The sequence below is a fragment of the Mobula birostris genome, chromosome 8, assembly GCF_030028105.1.
Source record: "Mobula birostris isolate sMobBir1 chromosome 8, sMobBir1.hap1, whole genome shotgun sequence".
Lineage (NCBI taxonomy): Eukaryota > Metazoa > Chordata > Chondrichthyes > Myliobatiformes > Myliobatidae > Mobula > Mobula birostris.
Window position 1 is genome coordinate 36,146,474 of NC_092377.1, and position 20,874 is coordinate 36,167,347.

General features: G+C 41.2%; 1 protein-coding gene across 1 annotated transcript in view; it reads left to right on the forward strand.

Moving 5' to 3' along the window:
* Positions 1–11,811: 11,811 nt before the first annotated feature.
* Positions 11,812–20,874, forward strand: part of socs5a (suppressor of cytokine signaling 5a) — a 68,767-nt gene continuing 59,704 nt past the window's right edge. Inside the window, exon 1 of the mRNA XM_072265006.1 lies at positions 11,812–12,163. The gene's annotated coding sequence lies outside the window, so the exon portion shown is untranslated. The remainder of the gene's footprint in view (positions 12,164–20,874) is intronic.

The following is a 20,874-nucleotide window of genomic DNA, read 5'->3' on the forward strand; positions in this document are numbered from 1 at the left end:
TCCATGGGAAAGTACCACCAAGTTCCAGATTCCTCCACACACAAACTTGAATAGATGTTATAAATTGCCCACGATTCTTTGTCACCCTTAGCCATTCACCAGCCCTTAGCCATTCGCAGAAGTTGCATGTGCAGATCTGGTGCAGGAACAGCATTTCTATAAACCATCTGCAAGGGACTAGGGCAACTATTACATGACTTGCTTTTTAAATTAATGAATTATGGGTTTTTAGATCTATTTTTAGGATCCAGATGTATTAACATATGAAAAGGCTGAACTTTGACTTTTAAGAAGTTTATTTATTTTCAGGTCTTCAGAATGGAAATATCTGCAAACATTCCTCCACAGTTTTCAACCAAAAGGGTATCTGCCAATGATCAAAATAAGCCCCTGATGGCTAAAAGAACAACCACAAACCCATAGTCATAGTCATAGTTGTAGTCATAGTCATAGTTATACTTTATTAATCCCGGGAGAAATTGGTTTTCATTACAGTTGCACCATAAATAATTAAATAGTAATAAAACCATAAATAGTTAAATAGTAATATGTAAATTATGCCAGGAAATATGTCCAGGACCAGCCTATTGGCTCAGGGTGTCTGACCCTCCAAGGGAGGAGTTGTAAAGTTTGATGGCCACAGGCAGAAATGACTTCCTATGATGCTCTGTGCTGCATCTCGGAGGACTGAGTCTCTGGCTGAATGTACTCCTGTGCTCACCCAGTACATTATGTAGTGGATGGGAGACATTGTCCAAGATGGCATGCAACTTTTATCAGTATCCTCTTTTCAGACACCACCGTCAGAGAGTCCAGTTCCATCCTCACAACATCACCGGCCTTACGAATGGTAAACCCTATGTGTATATTACTAGAGGAACTATACTGAATATTACACAATTAATTGTTTGTTATTTTTAAGAGCTCCTAGGTGCATTTCCATGTTTTCAATTATGTTTACTTTTAACAATTTGCTGAGAAAGTAGTTTTTCAGACCTTTCACTGGGGTGGGGGCCTGTGGCTTCTTTATAGGACTTTTTAATGCCATTAAGCAATGGATACATGGAACCCAGGATGGGAACCCCTGCTATAGGATGATGTTTATGTTCAAAGTCATGCTGGTGATTGGAGTCTCACCTTTGAGTAAAGGGCTGGTCCTTTGCTAATATTGATGGATCCATAAAAGTAAGTTTGGACTTGTAGCATTGGTATGGGTAATTCACCAGTTGCAGAAAGATTCAAAGCCAATATTTGGCAATGAGAATGCAACAGTATCTGCAAATACTAATGGAATATCTGATGTTATAGGGAATTAAACCAATGCCATCCAGAGTCTTGTCAGAACAAATCCTGACCCAGCATTTACAGTCAAAATGTCTGCTTTACAGACTTGATGCAAAATCACCCAGTGAATTTGATGCCCACAGTTTTCATTTTATTTTTACCTTTCACCAACTTTCCAACGACTCTGAATTCTAGTTTTATTAGCATATTAACTTAAGGAAGCTGGTCTTGCATAACATGACAGTGGAATAAATCATAGGAAGCAAAAGGAAATTTTAATGAAAATTTGTAAGGAGTGGATAGTCTTCCAGCTGGTGCTGCAATAATATTGTTTGGATGCTGTGAATTGATGTTAGATCTTCCAGTATTTTGGAGCCTGAATATCTTTCTTGAGTGAAAATGAGTCTGTCAGAATCTGGTTTGCATACAGCCTAGGGCCAATGAGAAACTCTGCTATTCGAGTGAATTGGACTGTTCTTTACTCTGATCTTTTTGGTGCCTTTGGAAAATGACACGGATTTTGGGAAGGTTACCAACATAGATTATATGAAGGTAACAAAAGTAACTAAAAGTGATGACAAAAATACGAGCATGCCTATCCACTTAGCCAACAGGATATTTCCATGTCCTCTAGGTCCAAATTAAAGGCATGTCTTTAACCTCCCTTGTAGTCTTTGTCCTCAATGGAATTATCTGTATTCTGAGTCACTGAAGATTTGCCAGTGCTGCTGTTACAGTATCATGAAAACATTATTTCCAGTCGACAATCTGGACGTATACCCACCTCTGGCACAGACCCCGAGGCCTCTGGTGTCAAGACTGACTGCATTATTTTCCTAATTCCAACTTGATTCCAACTCAGCATTTGCCAGCTGCAAAATGAATCTTTTTACCATTTTCGGACTAGCCCAGCTTCAGTTCCTGGCCATGGGAGATTACATTCTTCAGCTTTGATGCAGCTAGACTTTAAAAGAATGTGAATGGTCAACTTTTTGCCTTTTGAACAAATATCACATATATCTAGGGAAGTATAAAAGTGAATAGTTTCTCAGCTGCCTAAGTAAGAAAGGATTTCCTTGGTAACCATAGATAGACTTGATACCTCTCCAAAACCACCCCTAATCTGCTGGTTGTCAATGATCCCTTCCTTATTGTACTTCATGTAATGTGTCTTATTGAAGGGACCTTCTAACATATATCCTACTCTAATTTGAATAGTTATTGAATAGGAACTTAGCCCTAATAACAAGTGCAAAAAGGTCTAGGATTTCTTTGTTATGAAGATGGAAACCAAAAATTCATCTGCCGCTGTTGTTTCTTCTCCAATCTTTTGCTCACTGAACAAAGACTGTCACACTGATCCCCACTAGCTGCTTTATTGTTAAACTCTCAACATCTACTAGTCTCTTCCAATGCACTTCCTTCATGCAACCCATTCCTGGCCCATGGTACTCAGTACCACTAAAGAGACAAGCATGGACACTGCTATTTTTTTCCTTTTTGACCCAAGTGCGAGCTAGTAGAAATGATGTCCTTTCCTCAGCCTCATTTCCTCACAAATTGCTTTCCCTTCCTTTCACCCTCTGGGATGACTATGTCTGACTATGTCTCCATCCCCACTCCATCTTACATCCTTTCTTGAGACATATCTCTGTACCAAGTTTTTTCAGCTACTTTCTTATCTTCTTATAGACACAATCTATTTCATAGCTTCCTCTTATGTAAATACCTTTGAGCGATTTCATGCATTAAGTTTGTTACATCCATTTATAATACTTAAATTTGTTTTTAGTTGTATTATAGCCCTGCACCTCAAAATCAATGTATCAGAAATTAGCAAATAATTTGCAATAAAGCATTAATTTTATATTAAGATCTGAACAAATTTGTGAGGACTTGGAATTAATATAAACTTCAATTTTAACACCAGATAGAAGGGTAAAACTAGATTTTTCAAGGTGCTCAAGTGATCCCTATTAGCTTTTCTATGGAACCATTGCTCATAATATTCTGTTCTCTTACATTGCATCATTTCAGCCTCCTTTTTATTGCAAGTTGTTTAGACTCATAGATTCTCTAATCCATTAACTCAGTCAGTTATGATTTGACTTAGAAGATTTGGTTTGCCATGATCAGATTCAGATTTATTTATCACCTTTTGCCCTTATTTTTTCTACCATTCTTAACTTTGATCTTGATAGTGTCATTTTTGGACAGAAATAAATAGTCCAACATCTGCAGAATCTGCAGAACATCTGTGTTTATGGTATCATTCCTTGCTTTTGTTTTATTAGCTATTGATCATCTTGAATATTTACATTCTAATCATTCTTGTCGACTTAGCAATTAATGACAATTGAAGAATTTATTTTGCCTTTCTGCCAACTATCGTGGTCAGCCTTGCTTACAAGTCAAGGGTGAGTTAGAACATTTTTTTCCCTTCTTCGTCTAATAATGTTTGGCGTGTAGGCCAGAATCACAGGCAGGTTCACAAATGGGCTCTGTTCAGACTTGATGAGATATTTGTAATTTTATGCTACATTAGAACCTGGCAGAGAGCTAAAAATTAGGGATCGCTGTCTCAAGAAGATTCTACATTAGTATCTCTCTTACTCACACTCTAAAATGCTATAAATTGTAATCAACAAAGGTGCATTATAAAACAGCATAGCCACCTAGTCGCATCCATAGCAACACACACAAAATGCTGGAGGAACTCAGCAGGTCAGGCGGCATCTCACTGAAATCCTGTCGAAGAGCTGGTGATAAAGATGATGCACATTGTGGACAGCAATCAAAACTAGTAACCATTCTATCAATTACACTTTTTCAGGACTATTATCACTGCAGTCTGCAGCCTGTAATTTCCTTTTGGGAGGTATGCTTTTGAACCAACTGTATGACCTGGCATTTTGTGGTATCCTGACAGATTTATCGAACTGAACACTCGAGAATGCAGGTACAGCTGTGGTGGCCATTGCTGGAGTGGACTTCAGTCCGATTCGAAGTGGCGGGGCCAGGGCCTGAAAGTGAAAACCAAACCAATGTTTAGCTGATTTAAGCGCCAAGCCAAATTTGGAAGATGAAGGCATCGAGGCTGAGAGCTAAGGTGTTGAACTCACTCTTCCATGGCACCTTAACTTGCCTCAGCACTGAATTGACCCTGCAGTGTGGCGTTGCAGCCATTGGCACTCACCTCAGTGCTGAACTGGCTCCATGGCTGTGGCCTTCAGCTGGCAGGTTCCTGGACTGGCTGCTGTGCTGAACTGGCTCCATGGCTGTGGTATCATGTTCAGGGACTCTGCAGTTCATGTTCTGTGCGTAATTTGTTTACTTTTTTATTGTCTGCGTGATTTGTTCTTTTCTTTCGCAAGTTGGGTGTTTGATGGTCTTTGTTGCATGGGGTTTTTAAATGGGTTCAATTGCGTTTCTTTGTTTTATGGCTGCCTGAGAGAAGTTGAATCTCGAGGTTGTATATGACATGGATACTTTGATAATAAATGTATTTTGAGCTTTGAGAAGATTTAATCTCCTTCAGGGTAGGCACAGCTTGAATAGACTTGTACAGTGGAGCAGCAAATCCTAAACAGAGGAGACTCTGCTGATGCTGGAATCCCAGTGCAACACACACAAAATGCTGGAGGAGATCAGCAGATCAGCAGATCGGGCAGGATCTATGGAAATTAATAAACAGTTGATGCCCCCTTCCTTTCCAGTCCTGATGAAGGGTCTCAGCCCGAAACAATGACTGTTAATTCACTGTCATGCTCTTGTCCACTTTCTCAATGTGTATATAACGTTTTGAATCTTTTTGCATTCAGACCCCTGCTCATACTTCCATTTAGTTTTGTGTCATCAGCAAATTTATAATTCCCTTTGTTAAAATAGATTGTAATTAGCTGTCTTTTGCACATCTATTGATATGATCTTTCATTGATTCTATTATGGTTATTGGATTTATTGAGTATGTCTGCAAGAAAATGTATATGGTGACACATATGTACTTTGATAATACATTTACTTTGACCTTGGAGACCTAAGAACTATATGTAATTGCTTCTAAAATATACTGTGCAACTTGGCCTATTTGCTTTCTTTGGTGTCAACATCTCCACATTTTCATCACCATCTGGATGAATCTATTTCTTCTCTGCTCATCCTTACATAACTTACCCTGTGACTCCTGGTCTCTCTCACTATTGGGAACATCCCTCCTGCATCTAATCTATATATCCTGTTAAAATTTTGTATGTTTCTAGGAGTTCCCCTCTTATTTTCCTTAACTCACGTGAATATTGGCCTAAATGACACAATCTCTCTTCATACATCAGTACTATATCTGACGGAACCGGTCCGGTCACCCTTTGCTGCACTCTTCATAGCAGGAATCCCCCACAGGTTAGAAGATGAAAACTGCACCCAATGTTCAAGGTGTGGTCTCACCAAGTCTGTATAATTGCACGAAAGCAACCCTGCTCCTGTCCTGGAATCCTCTCCCCATGAAGGTCATCAATCCATTTGAGTTTCTAAGCTTTGCTGCACCTGTATGCTTCCCCTTCTGCAACTGGTTCTGTCGCAACATTTTCCTTCCCAATCTATTGCTATTCAGATAATAACCTGGATTCTTGATAACATCATCAAAATGGATAACCTCACACTTATCCACATAACACTGCATCTGATCATCTACACTCAGTGTTTATATTATTAGGTGTACACCTGGTTGTTAATGGAAATATTTAATCGGCCAACTGTGTAGCAACAACACGGCGCATAAAAGCATACAGACATTGTTAAGAGGTTTTCAGATCAAACATCAGAATGGGGAAGAAATGTGATCTGAATGCCCTTGACCATGGAATGATTTTGGTGCTAGATGGGGTGGTTTAAGTATCTCAGAAACTGCTGATCTCCTAGGATTTTATGCACCCTGGTCTCTAGAGTTTACAGAGAATGGTATGAAAAGCAAAAAAAGAAAATCCAATAAGTCAAATCACAAACAAGAGAAAGTCTGTAGAGGCTGGTTGATGTTTCAGCCCGAACAGTGACTGTACTTTCTTCTGTAGATACTGCCTGGCCTGCTGGGTTCCCCCTCCCTTTCTCCCATCAGGAAAGATGTAGTCTCATAAGAGTAAGAAATTCTCCATAGTGATTAATTCTTTAGGCCCAATGGGACAATTTAAAATTATTATGCTGTGGATGTCTATATATGATGACTAGAGAGCAATACATTACATACTTGAGTTGAGATGCACTCTATATAGCATTGGAGTTTATAGCTAATCAGGGACGAGTATTGTGTATTTAATATTTCAGTAATACTTGAGTAATACTTTAAGTATATCGTTTCATTAAGCATTCTTTGTTTGTTAACAATTCATTATGGGTCATATGTGAAAGTATGTGAATGATATACACCATTATGCCACCATGTGTGTGCTTTCACAATCAAAAGGAAACTAAGTACACATGTTATTCTAGACTCCCATGTTTTTATTTCAATGAATCCTTTGGAGTTACATAACATGACGAAAACCCCTCTTAAAAATCCAAGATCACCACATTCACTGGTTCTCCATCATCCATACTGCTGGAGACATTCTTAAAATTTTCAAGTAAAATTTGAGCATGTAAATCCATGCTGACTTTTCCAATTCTATCATTCTTTCCAAGTGCTCTGTTATTACATCAGATACAACAGACCCAGCACTTGAAGTCAAGTCAAGTCAAGTCACTTTTTATTGTCATTTCGACCATAACTGCTGGTACAATACACAGTAAAAACGAGACAACGTTTTTGAGGACCATGGTGCTACATGAAACAATACAAAAACTACACTGAACTACGTAAAACAACACAAAAACTACACTAGACTACAGACCTACCCAGGACTGCATAAAGTGCATAGAACAGTGCAGGCATTACAATAAATAATAAACAAGACAATAGGCACAGTAGAGGGCAGTAGGTTGGTGTCAGTCCAGGCTCTGGGTATTGAGGAGTCTGATGGCTTGGGGGAAGAAACTGTTACATAGTCTGGTCGTGAGAGCCTGAATGCTTCGGTACCTTTTGCCCGATGGCAGGAGGGAGAAGAGTTCGTATGAGGGCCATGTGGGGTCCTTCACAATGCTGTTTGCTTTACGGATTCAGCGTGTGGTGTAAATGTCTGTAATGGCGGGAAGAAAGACCCCGATGATCTTCTCAGCTGACCTCACTATCCGCTGCAGGGTCTTGCAATCCGAGATGGTGTAATTTCCGAACCAGGCAGTGATGCAGCTGCTCAGGATGCTCTCAATACAACCTCTGTAGAATGTGGTGAGGATGGGGGGTGGGAGATGGGCCTTTCTCAGCCTTTGCAGAAGGTAGAGACGCTGCTGGGCTTTCTTTGCTATGGAGCTGGTGTTGAGGGACCAGGTGAGATTCTCCGCCAGGTGAACACCAAGAAATTAAATGCTCTTAATGATCTCTACGAAGGAGTCGTTGATGTTCAGCAGAGGGTTGTCACTCTGTGTCCTCCTAAAGTCAACAACCATCTCTTTTGTTTTGTTCAAATTCAGAGACAGGTTATTGGCTCTGTGCCAGTCTGTTAGCCGCTGCACCTCCTCTCTGTATGCTGACTCATCATTCTTGCTGATGAGACCCACCACGGTCGTGTCATCGGCGAACTTGATGATGTGGTTCGAGCTGTGTGTTGCAGCACAGTTGTGGGTCAGCAGAGTGAACAGCAGTGGACTGAGCACACAGCCCTGGGGGGGGGGAGCCCTGTGCTCAGTGTGATGGCGTTGGAGATGCTGCTTCCAATCCGGACTGACTGAGGTCTCCCAGTCAGGAAGTCTAGGATCCAGTTGCAGAGGGAGGTGTTCAGGCCCAGTAGGCTCAGCTTTCCAATCAGGTGCTGAGGAATGATTGTGTTGAATGCTGAATTGAAGTCTATGAACAGCATTCAAACGTACATGTCTTTTTGTCCAGGTGGGTTAGGGCCAGGTGGAGGGTGATGGCAATGGCGTCATCTGTTGAAGGGTTGGGACGGTACGCGAACTGCACGTGGTCCAGTGAGGGGGGCAGCAGGGTCTTGATGTGCCTCATGACGAGCCTCTCGAAACACTTCATGATGATGGATGTGAGTGCAACGGGACAGTAGTCATTGAGGCAGGACACTGAAGACTTCCTCGGCACGGGGATGATGGTGGCGGCCTTGAAGCACATAGGAACGACGGTGCTGCTCAGGGAGATGTTGAAGATGTCGGTGAGAATATCTGCTAGCTGGTCTGCACATCCTCTAAGCGCTCTGCCGGGAATATTGTCTGGTCCAGCAGCCTTTCGTGGGTTGACCCTGCACAGGGTTCTCCTCACATCGGCCACGGTAAGACACAGCACCTGGTCATTTGGAGGAGGGGTGGTCTTCCTCACTGCCACTTCATTTTCCACCTCAAAATGAGCAGAGAAATTTGCCATTAAGAACGTAGACAAGTCAGTCTACAATTACATTGTTGCTATACCTCCTTTATTAAATATGGGTTTACATTAGCTACCCTCCAATCTGTTGGGACTGTTCTACAGTCGACAGAATTTTGGAAAGTGACCATTAAATTATTCAATACTTCACGAACCTAAATATCTGGATACCAACTACCACTACGTCTGAGATTCTACCTGCCTCCATGTTGCGAAGCACTGATCTGGCCCCGTTGCCGTGCGACGGCCCACACCAGCTGTCCTTCATGGAAATGTTCTTTCACCAAACATCTTTGACCACAAGGCCATCAAGCAGTGGTCATCAAGGAATGCCCTGCAGGAGAACAAGGTGACGGACACAGTGGGGTGGTTCCCTCAGCATACTGTCTGGCAGAATGCTTCATCACCAGGCCTAACCAACAGGCACCAACACCTAGCCTGGCTGGGGCTGAGAGGGGCCCTCCCAGTCAGATCCTTCCTGTATAACTGGAGCTTCATCCCCATAACCTCTGCCCACCGGATGAGTGCAGTGGGGCCAAAACAGTAACTCACCTCTTTGCACACTGTGGGTTTGTGAAGAAGATGTGGAGTAAGATGAAAGGGCCTGTGTCACATTTCATCCAGAACAGATGCGTAGCAGAGGACTCTCTGATCTATGGCTGTTCCCAGGGATACACACGGAGGCAAACATCAGGTGCTGCTGGCAGATCATCAACTCAGTGAAAGACGCTCTTTGGTCTACCAGCACATCGATATGTTCATGGGAGAATGCCACTGACTGGCATATTCCAGGCTGCAGGAGTACGTGCTGAGGAATGCTCTGAGATTTGTGTCATCTTTTGCGAAGACAGAACCAATGCATACACTTAGTTGGTCTGGCATCCCTTTACTTCTGATTTCAAGTTTCTCCAATTCTGACTGTAAAGGACCTGTATTTGTTTTCACTAATCTTTTTTCCCTTCACATATCTATAGAAAGTTTTGCATTTAGTTTTCATGTTCTTCTGCAAGCTTACTCATGTACTTTTTTCTTCTTCTTAATCAATTCCTTTGACATTTTGGTGAATATTTAAATGTTTGAATCATCAGGTTTGTTGCTTTCTCTGACCTCTGTGATTCTAATACCATCACTAATTTCTTCTGTAAACACTCCTCAGCCACCTTTCCTATTCTATTTTTGTGCCAGATAGGAAAGAACAATTCATTAATAGACTCTAAATGTTAGCTATTACAGCTATGGGTCACTTTATGCAACTTAGTGCTGCTTTCACTGATCAAGGACCATGGAAAAGTAATCATGTTTATTTCCTGGGTACATGGCATTGAGTGTGGGCTATTTCCTCTTACGTCCAGCATGAATCATACATTCAGGGGTTATAGCTCATTTGATGTATTTATAGGGGAGCCTTAGGCTGGAGCTGAGGTACAGGGAAAGTATTAGCCAGTCCAACCTAGAATAATCAGGAGTGTAGGATAACAATGACCTTGACTTCTATAGCAAAGCTGTCTAAGCATAGACACGTGGCTGTAGATGCCACATGTGGAAAGTTATTGCTTCCATATATAAACAAGAGAAAATCTGCAGATGCTGGAAATCCAAGCAATGCACACAAAATGTTGGAGGAACTCAGCAGGCTAGGCAGCGTTGATGGAAAAGAGTACAGTCAACATTTCAGGCCGCGACCCTTCATCAGGACTGGAGAAAAAATAGGTTCCTCCATCATTTTGTGTGTGTTGCACCCATATATATATATTTTTTTATTCTTGAGGAATTTATGAATAGGGTCTGTGGTTGGGTCCTTTTTTCCCCTTCGAGTCCCGATGCCTATTCTGCAGTTTTAGCTCTTGTTCACCCACAATTCCACTATAGAGACTTTTGTGGCAAAAGATGTACAGAACTCATTGTACACCTTAGCTAAAGTGGGGATTTGACATATTTGAGAGTGTTCATCAGGAAACTGTGGAAGATCAAGTGGAAAGCAGTCCTTTAATATACCCTAGGGAACTTCATACTCCCATTTTCTGATGAAGTTTGCAGGGAACTACATAAGGAGCTGTTAGGTCAGACAACCAAAAGCTCTGTCAAAGAGCTTGGCTGTTAGGGAAGTGTTAAAGGAAGAATACTTTTGGGTTCAAATTCAAGAGCTTGAAGTCTTGGCAGGTGGAAGTTATTGGTGAACTAATTAAAATCAAAGCACAGGGAGTTGGGCATGGAGGAGGTTAAGACAATATAAAGGAGACAGCTGCTGTTTTTCTGTTCCTGTAGGTCTTGGACTAGCTAGTTGTAAATTGGTGGATCTGTCACTGGAGAACTGAATAGAACAGTGAAAAAAGTCAACCCACTAAACCTATTCTCCTCACCCCTACTTCCCAATGCTCCTGGAGTTGGACAAGGGCATTGTTTTACTAAATACCAATGTGGGTCAGCAAGCATGGACTATGAGAGACTGGGAGATTAACAACCCTTCAAGTAATTCTGCACAAGATATTTTATGTGAGCCTCAGATAAAATCTAGTCAATGTATTCATAATTGGCAAACAATTTTAATGCAACTTTCAAATGATTTACAAAACAATGGTTTTAAAATCTAAGTAACCAAATTTAATTCTAGAATTGTCAATTTGTATATTGTATTTTATATAGCTAGCCATTGAAATCCAAAAATGGCTTTTTAATTTGAACTACTTCATTATCATGAGGTGGTCGCTGATATTTTGAGGTAAAATGTAAGAATATTCTATGTCTAGAATGGGCCTTTATGTAATCACAGTCTCTGTTGGTTTCATGAATTATGCAAATATCATTATGTGCTAATGATGGCTGTCTGCCTTTTTTTCGTAACCTAGGTTCTTGCTGGCATTCAGCGAGTCTTGGACCTTGTTGCAGACACCTGAGTGTTGCGGGGGCAGAGACTGAGAGACTGAACTCAAAGGATTGTTACGCATCTATTACCCTGCTCACCCCGCCCCTCATCCCACCCTACCTCCCATTGGCTGCCGGGTTGCTATGAGCCTCCACATAGGCGCCTTCCCAGTGGAGGGGCGGTGCCGTCAATCTCTCGTCGTCATGGAGTTTCCGCCAGCAGGTTAGGGTGGTCACGTTCCCATCAATCTCCTTCCTCGCCTCGGGTGGATTTTGGTTGCCGTCGATCTGCGGCCGTGGTAGGAGCGGGGAACAACGGCCGGAGTGCCCCGCGGACTGTCGGCTTTCCCCATCCCCTCCGTGGAATCTTCACCCGGTTGCTGCCAGGCCAGGGCGGGGTGGTGGAACTGGTTTGTCGGCGGCCTTCCGTTTTTTTTCCCCCTTTCCCGTTCAAGCCGAGTTCCCGGTTCTCTCCACAGGCGAAAACCCTCCTTCATTTTGTTTCTGCTGCCTGGCGGGCTGCGATGTTCCTGGAAGTGGTGCTTCTGTGGATAAGCTGAGGTAAATGAATACAATCCGTGCCTGTATTCACAAAGGGCATCTTCTGACAAAATAATCTTCGAAATATCAGTGTTACATTAAAACTGGTTGAAAGTGTAAATCCGCACGACAGGAATGCATGTTCCCTTTAACCTCCCGCATGTATTGGACCGCATCGGCAGGGTGAGCGACGAAATAAGCTCTTTCTTCAGACCATTTTCTGAAGGCTCTGGAGGTACAGACGGGATATTTGACTTCTGTTAAGTAGTCGGGCTAGCACATGGCTTTCAGATTTAATGTAGATAAATGTTCTCATTTTATACGCTTTTGACTATGGCATATGTATTCTTCCCCTTTCTCCCAGAAAATAACCCTCGTCTGTCACCTATTGATAACTCGTAATTCCTCTTTATAGCTGTCAGTGTTCTTCAGTATTGTGTACCCAATCATGGCTGGAAGGTAAAGATGAATCTATAAAAGTGCGATTCCATCTACTTCTCCTTCTTCCCTTTTCTTTCTTCCCCCCCTCCCTTTTTTAATACTCATTATTTGGAATGGAGTCAAAGCCTGGCAAAAAATTGATACCGCCAAAAAAGTAGTTTATTTTTAATGTAGTTTGAAATGCTTTAAATGTGGATGAGAGTACATTTAACTGGGGCAATTTCGTTTTCTTAGGATTTCTTTATGATGGAGTTAAAACTGCATTAGTCTAGCGGGCAGGAATTGATAGTATTGTTCAGAATACCTTTAAGTTGTAAAATATTTGCTTAGATTTTTGCCATTTCAATATTTGAATGTTGACTAAAATATGGTGCTTATTTGACAAAATCTTATGTCTGTACTTTGTCTTGAGCTCTTAAAAAATGGCTTTATTGAAGTCTCCATGGGGAAAAAAAAATCAGGTTTCACATCTGTTTGAGAATTTTATTGGGTATTTCAGCGTATTTGAAAGTATCTTAAGTGAAATTAAAAAATTACCCCAGATGCCTGTATTAAGACCTGATGTGTAACTACATTACTGAATATACATTTTTGTATAACTAATACTTTAAACAGTGCATTTTCATGAGACTGCAATTAAATGAAATTTGTAATTTTCTTCAAGAAGGCAAATAATTTGCCTTTAGTAAGCACTATTCTAAATTTTGTATGTGTTCAAACTAAATGATTTGTGGACAGAATATGGAAATATTATTTGATACTTTGCCACATTTATTAACATATTTCATTTTAGTAAATATGACTTTGTAGATGTTTAATAGAGAAACTTTTAGAATGAGCTTTCAAAGACATTTACTCACTCTAACTTGCCACTTGCAAAGAATGTTTCCTTCACAAACTCCAACAGATGTAAATGATCAGATTTACTATTGGTTGAAAGTTAATATTGTGCAAATTGACAAGAGAGCTTTCTGTCCTTTGCATAATGCCATCTGACCGTTTGTATTCATTTGGAGGTGTTAGACTGGTGATTGATATTTTGTTCAATAGATTGCCCCTTTGTGAATGGAACACCCTCCCAGCACTGCAGAAATCTTTAGTCTGAATTATTAGCTCACATCCTGGAGTGGAATTTCGTGGAATTTCAACCCATTGCTTTATGACTCATCACTTAGCCAAAGCTTGATGTTAAGGAGTGGTGGTTGATATGAATGACCCTGTTCCTACATTTGTCTGGAGTAAGTCTAAAGATTTGGAATAATTGTTACTGAGTCTATTGCTGTATTATTGGATCCTCTGAAAGCCGTGTCTCTACTTTGACAATATTAAATTAAGCCTGTGAAGATTCCTCTCTTTATGTGCTTAATTTAATACTGCCTTGATTTCATCCACCCCAACTCACTGATCTCTCTTTTGGGTGTGTATTGGGAAGGGGATATGCCAATTTTAAAACCAGCCTACACTTACTTTTGAATTCTGTGGAGATTTGATACATTACTGACACAAAGTTCAACATTAAATGTCACCACAGTTTTATAACCAGAATCAATAAACATCCCAAATTTCACGCACTTTCAGTTGATAATGAAAATGGCTTTATTGTGCCATATCTTATGAGACAAAACTTTTAAAATATGAGCCTCACAAGGTGGTCACATTTGTATCAAATTTATTATGTGACTCTTTAGCAAAATTAATGTCAACACTCAATGTTATTGGGAGATGTGCCATTTAATTCTTTACTCTACCTAGGTACAGTCATGGGATATTTAAGGTGCTGTATAAATATACTTATTATCAGGAGAGCAGTAGGCTGCACTCATAAGTGGAACCAACACAGGGTAGGATTCCAAATATAGTGACCTTATTTAAGATGAACTAATTCAGCATTGACCTGGATTGATTCTGGGTCTTTCCTGGCCATGTATATGATGTAGAAGCTGCATTTCTTCTTTACCTGGCTCATTATCCAAAACTCAAATAAGTTAAGGATGAATAACCTGTTGAAAATATGAAATTGACAGTATGTTTCTAGTAAGTGTAATTATACCTGGTGGGATGGGGTACTATTCCTTTGCAGCTCTCGTCCATTTAAAGACGTTGGATGAGTTGTTACTCAATCACTGAATCCACTGTTGATGAGGGTAACTAATAAAATGCTACAACATTAATTTAAATTTCCTTTGAGATCTTATTAGTAAATCTCCAGAATAAATGGAAAATATTATAAAATTAAGCATTTTTTATGATCAATCCCATAACCCCAGTGTTTAAGATTATGGTTCAATCACAATTTGCTCCTTCACTAATAGCATTTTGTCCATAGGAAGTCGAAAGGCCTTTTCTCAGAACATTGCCCATATATAACTTGCTTTTCAAAGTATTACTGTATTGTTGAATTTTTTTTAAAAGAGATGGCTCTGGTTGCAATTTAACTCAGCCATAACTAGTAAAAATGAATTGCATAGCTTTGCAGTTTGAGAGAGCTTGCTGTTGAGTAATTTCTCTATCTAGCAGTTACTGAATGTCTTCAATTAAGTGGCATGGGCTCGACTATCTTTAGTTGCTTCAGTGACTGTTCTTCCAGCATGAGGTCAGAAGTAGGGCTGGTTGAACAGTGTTCAATTCTATTTCCAAAACTTCATCAAATTAAGCAGTTCTTTGTTGGAGCAAGACCTGGACAGCCATCTGATTAGTGGCAGCTAATATTCATGGCACAAGTGTCAGGCATTTCCTGTCTTCAAGTTTAACCCCTAACTTGATTTGTGACATGACTGTGACCAAATTGTCACCCAGCATTTTTGGGAGAATCACCCCCTGACCAGATTTCTGACTAGAATAGCCAGATAGTACAGTAACTAAAAGATCAGGTTAAATGCCTGGTATTTTGAGCCGTATTTTGAACCAAGTTGTTCCCTTCACCTGCATTTTTACCATCTACAAGATTTGTATCAAGAACCTGGTGAAATATTGTCAATTTGCCTGGATGACTGTGCTGCTTTGAGAGCAGCTAAAGAGACATCTCCTCCCACCCTATCACTGTAAAAAGTGCTATTCCCTTTTCTTGTATCTTCTATCTCCATTGCACTGTTCTCAATGAGGCTTTCCATGATAGAACACCTAAGATACCCTTATTTTGGGTTTTTCCCAATCTGTCTAGGACTAGTCCTTGTACAGACTCCCTGCTTCCTTAATACTACTTGCCCCTCCACCTATCTTTGTATTGTTTGCAAACTTTGCAACCAAGCCGTCAATTTTGTCGTACAGATCATTGACATGAAGCATTAAAAAAGGGGGTCCAAACACTGATCCCTGCAGAATACCACTAGTCACCAACAGCCAACCAGAAAATGCCCCCTTTATTCTAAATCTTTGCCTCCTGCCAATCTTTTATCCATCTTTCCTGTAATATCATGGACCCTTATCTTGTTAAGTAGCCTCGTGTGGTACCTTGTCAAAGGCCTTCTGAAAACCCAAGTAAATAACATTCACTGACTCTTGTTGTCTATCAAGATTTCCCATTAAGGAAACCGTGCTTACTTTGGCCTGTTTTATTATGCACCTTCAAGTAGCCTGAAGCCTCATCCTTAATTGACTCTAGCATCTTCCCAACCACTGAAGTTGGCCTAACTGACCTATAATTTCCTTTCTGTTTGACTCCTTTAATTCTTGGTGATTAGTACTCTTGATAATTCTAAGTAATTCTTGAAAGATCTCTACTAATTCCTCCACAATCTCTTCAGCTACCCCTTTCAAAACCCTGGAATTTAATCCTCCTGATTCAGGTGACTTCTCTTCCTTCAGACCTTTCAAGCTTCCCAAGCCCCTTCTTAGTAATAGCAACTACACTCACTCTTGCCTCCTGACACTTTCAAATTTCTGGCATACTGCCAGTGTTTTTCAGTGAAGACTGATGTAAAATACTTAACATGTTTGTCTACCATTTCTTTGTCTTCCCTTGCTACCTCTTCAGTGTTATTTTCCAGTGGTCTGATAGCCATTCTTGCCTCTTACTCTGTTTATGTGAAAGAACTTCTGGTATCCTCTTACGTTATTGGCTAACTTCCCTTCATATTTCATCTATTCTCTCTTTATGGCCTTTTTAGTTGCCTTTTGTTGGTTTTTAAGTTTCTCAATCCTCTTAACTTCCCTCAACTCTTAGCTGCTTTCTTTTCCTTTATGCTGTCTTTAACTTTATAAAGGATACTTCATTAATTGCACTTTATCTGGTAAACCAGTCAAAAATGAGAAAATCTGCAGATGCTGGAAATTCAAGCAACACACAGACAATGCTGGAGGAACTCAACAGGTCAGGCAGCATCAATAGAAAAGAGTACAGTGGATGTTTGGGGCCAAGACCCTTTAGCAGGACTGGAGAAAAAAGATGGGTAAGAGTGACTTTGACTTCCCATTCCTATTTTTGACATATTAGTCCATGGACAACTTCACTGCCACGGAGGCCATACACAGGTTGAATGAGTAACCCTTCATATTCTGTTTGGGTGCCTCCGACCAGGTATGGCATTGGTCTTGATTTCTCAACTTCAATTTACACCTCTCCCTTTCCCCCATTCTGGTTCTCCTCTTATCCCCTTCTGTTCTCAGCTATCCATTTCTTCCCTTTGGTGTGTCTCCTCCCCTTTATTCCATGGTCTGCTATTCTCTCCTGATTCCTTTGGCCCCTTGTCTCTTCCACCTATCATCTCCCTGCTCCTTACTTCATACCACCTTCCCCCTTCACCTGTTTTCACCTTACACCTGCCAGCTTGTTCTTCACCTTATTATTCTGGCTTCTGCTTGGAACATCCTTTCCTTTTCTGTTTATTTCTCACCATAGATGCTACCTGATGGCTGAGTTTCTCCAACATTTTATGTGCAGCTGAGCACCATCCAATCAAATACCTGTTGATGCTGAATATCCAAAATATAATGCTCGAATACTAATGACTTGAAATATTAATTCTTGACCTGCTAGACTGAAACAAGAGCTTCAACCATGTTAGCAGCATTACTATCCTCAGGTTCTCTTCTAAGTTGTGCATGTGTTTTTACTTGGAAATGTATAACGGTTTTATCATTATCAGTGAGTCTAAATCAGTATTCCCTACCTGATAGCATTATGGAAGTATCTTCTGAGGAAATAGAGGGTACTCTTCATGAGGGTACTCAGAATTAAATGCAGCATCTCCAAGTTTGCAGATGTCACGAAGCTGGGCGGCAGTGTTAGCTGTGAGGAAGATGCTAAGAGGATGCAGGGTGACTTGGATAGGTTAGGTGAGTGGGCAAATTCATGGCAGTTGCAACTTAATGTGGATAAACGTGAAGGTTATCCACTTTGGTGGCAAAAACAGGAAAACAGATTATTATCTGAATGGTGGCTGATTAGGAAAAGGGGAGGTGCAGCGAGACCTGGGTGTCATTGTACACCAGTCATTGAAAGTGGGCATGCAGGTACAGCAGACGATGAAAAAGGCGAATGGTATGCTGGCATTTATAGCAAGAGGATTTGAGTAAAGGAGCAGGGAGGTACTACTGCAGTTGTACAAGGCCTTGGTGAGACCACACCTGGAGTATTGTGTGCAGTTTTGGTCCCCCAATCTGAGGAAAGACATTCTTGCCATAGAGGGAGTACAAAGAAGGTTCACCAGATTGATTCCTGGGATGGGATAGCAGGACTTTCATATGATGAAAGAGTGGATCGACTAGGCTTATACTCGTTGGAATTTAGAAGAATGAGGGGGGGACCTTATTGAAACGTATAAAATCCTAAAGGGATTGGACAGGCTAGATGCAGGAAAATTGTTCCCGATATTGGGGAAGTCCAGAACGAGGGGTCACAGTTTGAGGATAAAGGGGAAGCCTTTTAGGACCGAGATGAGGAAAAACTTCTTCACACAGAGTGGTGAATCTGTGGAATTCTCTGCCACAGGAAACAGTTGAGGCCAGTTCATTCAACACACATCAAAGTTGCTGGTGAATGCAGCAGGCCAGGCAGCATCTGTAGGAAGAGGTGCAGTCGACGTTTCAGGCCGAGACCCTTCGTCAGGACTAACTGAAGGAAGAGTGAGTAAGGGATTTGAAAGTTGGAGGGGGAGATCCAAAATGATAGGAAAAGACAGGAGGGGGAGGGATAGAGCCAAGAGCTGGATGGGTGATAGGCAAAAGGGATACGTGAGGATCATGGGACAGGAGGTCCGGGAAGAAAGATGGGGGGGGGGGGGGCGGACCCAGAGGATGGGCAAGGGGTATATTCAGAGGGACAGAGGGAGAGAAAGGAAAGTGAGAGAATGAATGTGTGTATAAAAATAAGTAACAGATGGGGTACGAGGTGGGGCCTTAGCGGAAGTTAGAGAACTCGATGTTCATGCCATCGGTTTGCCCTTCTTGTCTTTCTTCCCAGACCTCCTGTCCCATGATCCTCTCACCTGTCCAGCTCTTGGCTCTATCCCTCCCCCTCCTGTCTTCTCCTATGATTTTGGATCTCCCCCTCCCCCTCCCCCTCCCCCTCCCCCTCCCCCTCCAACTTTCAAATCCCTTACTCACTCTTCCTGCAGTTAGTCCTGATGAAAGGTCTCGGCCTGAAACGTCGACTGCACCTCTTCCTACAGATGCTGCCTGGCCTGCTGCATTCACCAGCGACTTTGATGTGTGTTGCTTGAATTTCCAGCATCTGCAGAATTCCTGTTGTTTGAGGCCAGTTCATTGGCTATATTTAAGAGGGAGTTAGATATGGCCACTGTGGCTAAAGGGATCAGGGGGTATGGAGGGAAGGCTGGTACAGGGTTCTGAGTTGGATGATCAGCCATGATCATACTGAATGGTGGTGCAGGCTCGAAGGGCCGAATGGCCTACTCCTGCACCTTTTTTCTATGTTTCTATCTAAGGGCAATTTGTGACTGGCAATAAATTCCTGATATTGTCGGTGTCTTCCTAAAGCAAATTTAAATGCTTCCTGACCATTTTGTGTAAATACAGGCACAAATTGAGCCCTTTTATACATTAATTTTGATAGCTAAAGTTCTTCAGTGGGGTGTGGGAGAACGAAGACCAAGAATTATTCTATTTATTTTACATCTGCAAGACATGACTTATGAAAGGATTGAGAAGTTAAAAACATTACCCTCCCTTTAAGTCTGATCATGGTCAACAGATTCCTAAATTTCCTCCTGAAATGTTAGCTAACTGTAGGCATATGTAACAACATACAGGTATTCTCCACTGAACTGCAGTTATAAGAGCAATGATTTCAGATACAAGAAAGTCATGGTAGGAATGGTAGTGTGGTGGCTAGCACATTGCTTTACAGTGGCAGCTGTAACAGCAGGATTTGATTCCCACTGCTTCTGCAAGGACTTGGAGCATTCTTCCTTTTATCTCGTGGGTTGCCTCCCTGTGCTGTGTTTCTCCCACATTCCACAGAGGTATCATTCAGCATGGTGAGTTGTGGGCAAGCTAGGTTTGCACTGGAATTTGTGGTGACGTTCGAGGGTTGCCCAGCATAATCACTGACGACGCAAATGGTGCATTACATAGCACATGGAGTGTTACAGCATGGAGCACAGCCTCTTTGGCCTACGATGTGCCAACCTTTTAACCTATTCTGAGATCAATCTGACCCTTCTCTTGCATGATCCTTCATTTTTCTTTCATCCATGTGCCTATCCAAGTGTTTCTTAAATGCCCTTAATTTATTAGCCTCTTTCACCACCCCTGGCAGGGTGTTCCATGCACCCACCACACTCTGTGTAAAGAACTTGGTTCTGACATTTGTTTCATTTTTGTGATAAATAAAGCTGTTTATTCCCACAAGAAAATGGATTTCAGTTTTATATGGTGACATATGTACTTTTATAGTAAATTTACTTTGAACTTTATCTTTTATTAATCTGTGCTTTAAAGAGAACATTGATTGTGCCTGGAGAAACAAGATGCTGGAGGCAGGTGGAAATGGAGAAAGTGGTAGTAATTGGAATCCCCTGTTTATGTATATATTCTAGTTGCATGTTGGTTTTGTACTCCTGGTGCTATTTGAGGTCAGCAGTGTTATAGCTTGAGGTGTTGTCTTCAACTTTTTTCCCTCCCCCCACAAGCTTTCCATAATTCTTGAATCATCTTCACAATTCTTTATTCAGTTAATTTTTATAGTTGGGTAGGACAGTTCTAACATTTTTAAATAATATGTCTTGAAGTTCAACTGCCGGTGTAGTTAGTTCAGTTTTAATTTATGAATGCAAGAAGGTTTTGGTTCAATGGTAATTAAATGTTAACTGTCAGAGTACCCAGCTTGACTC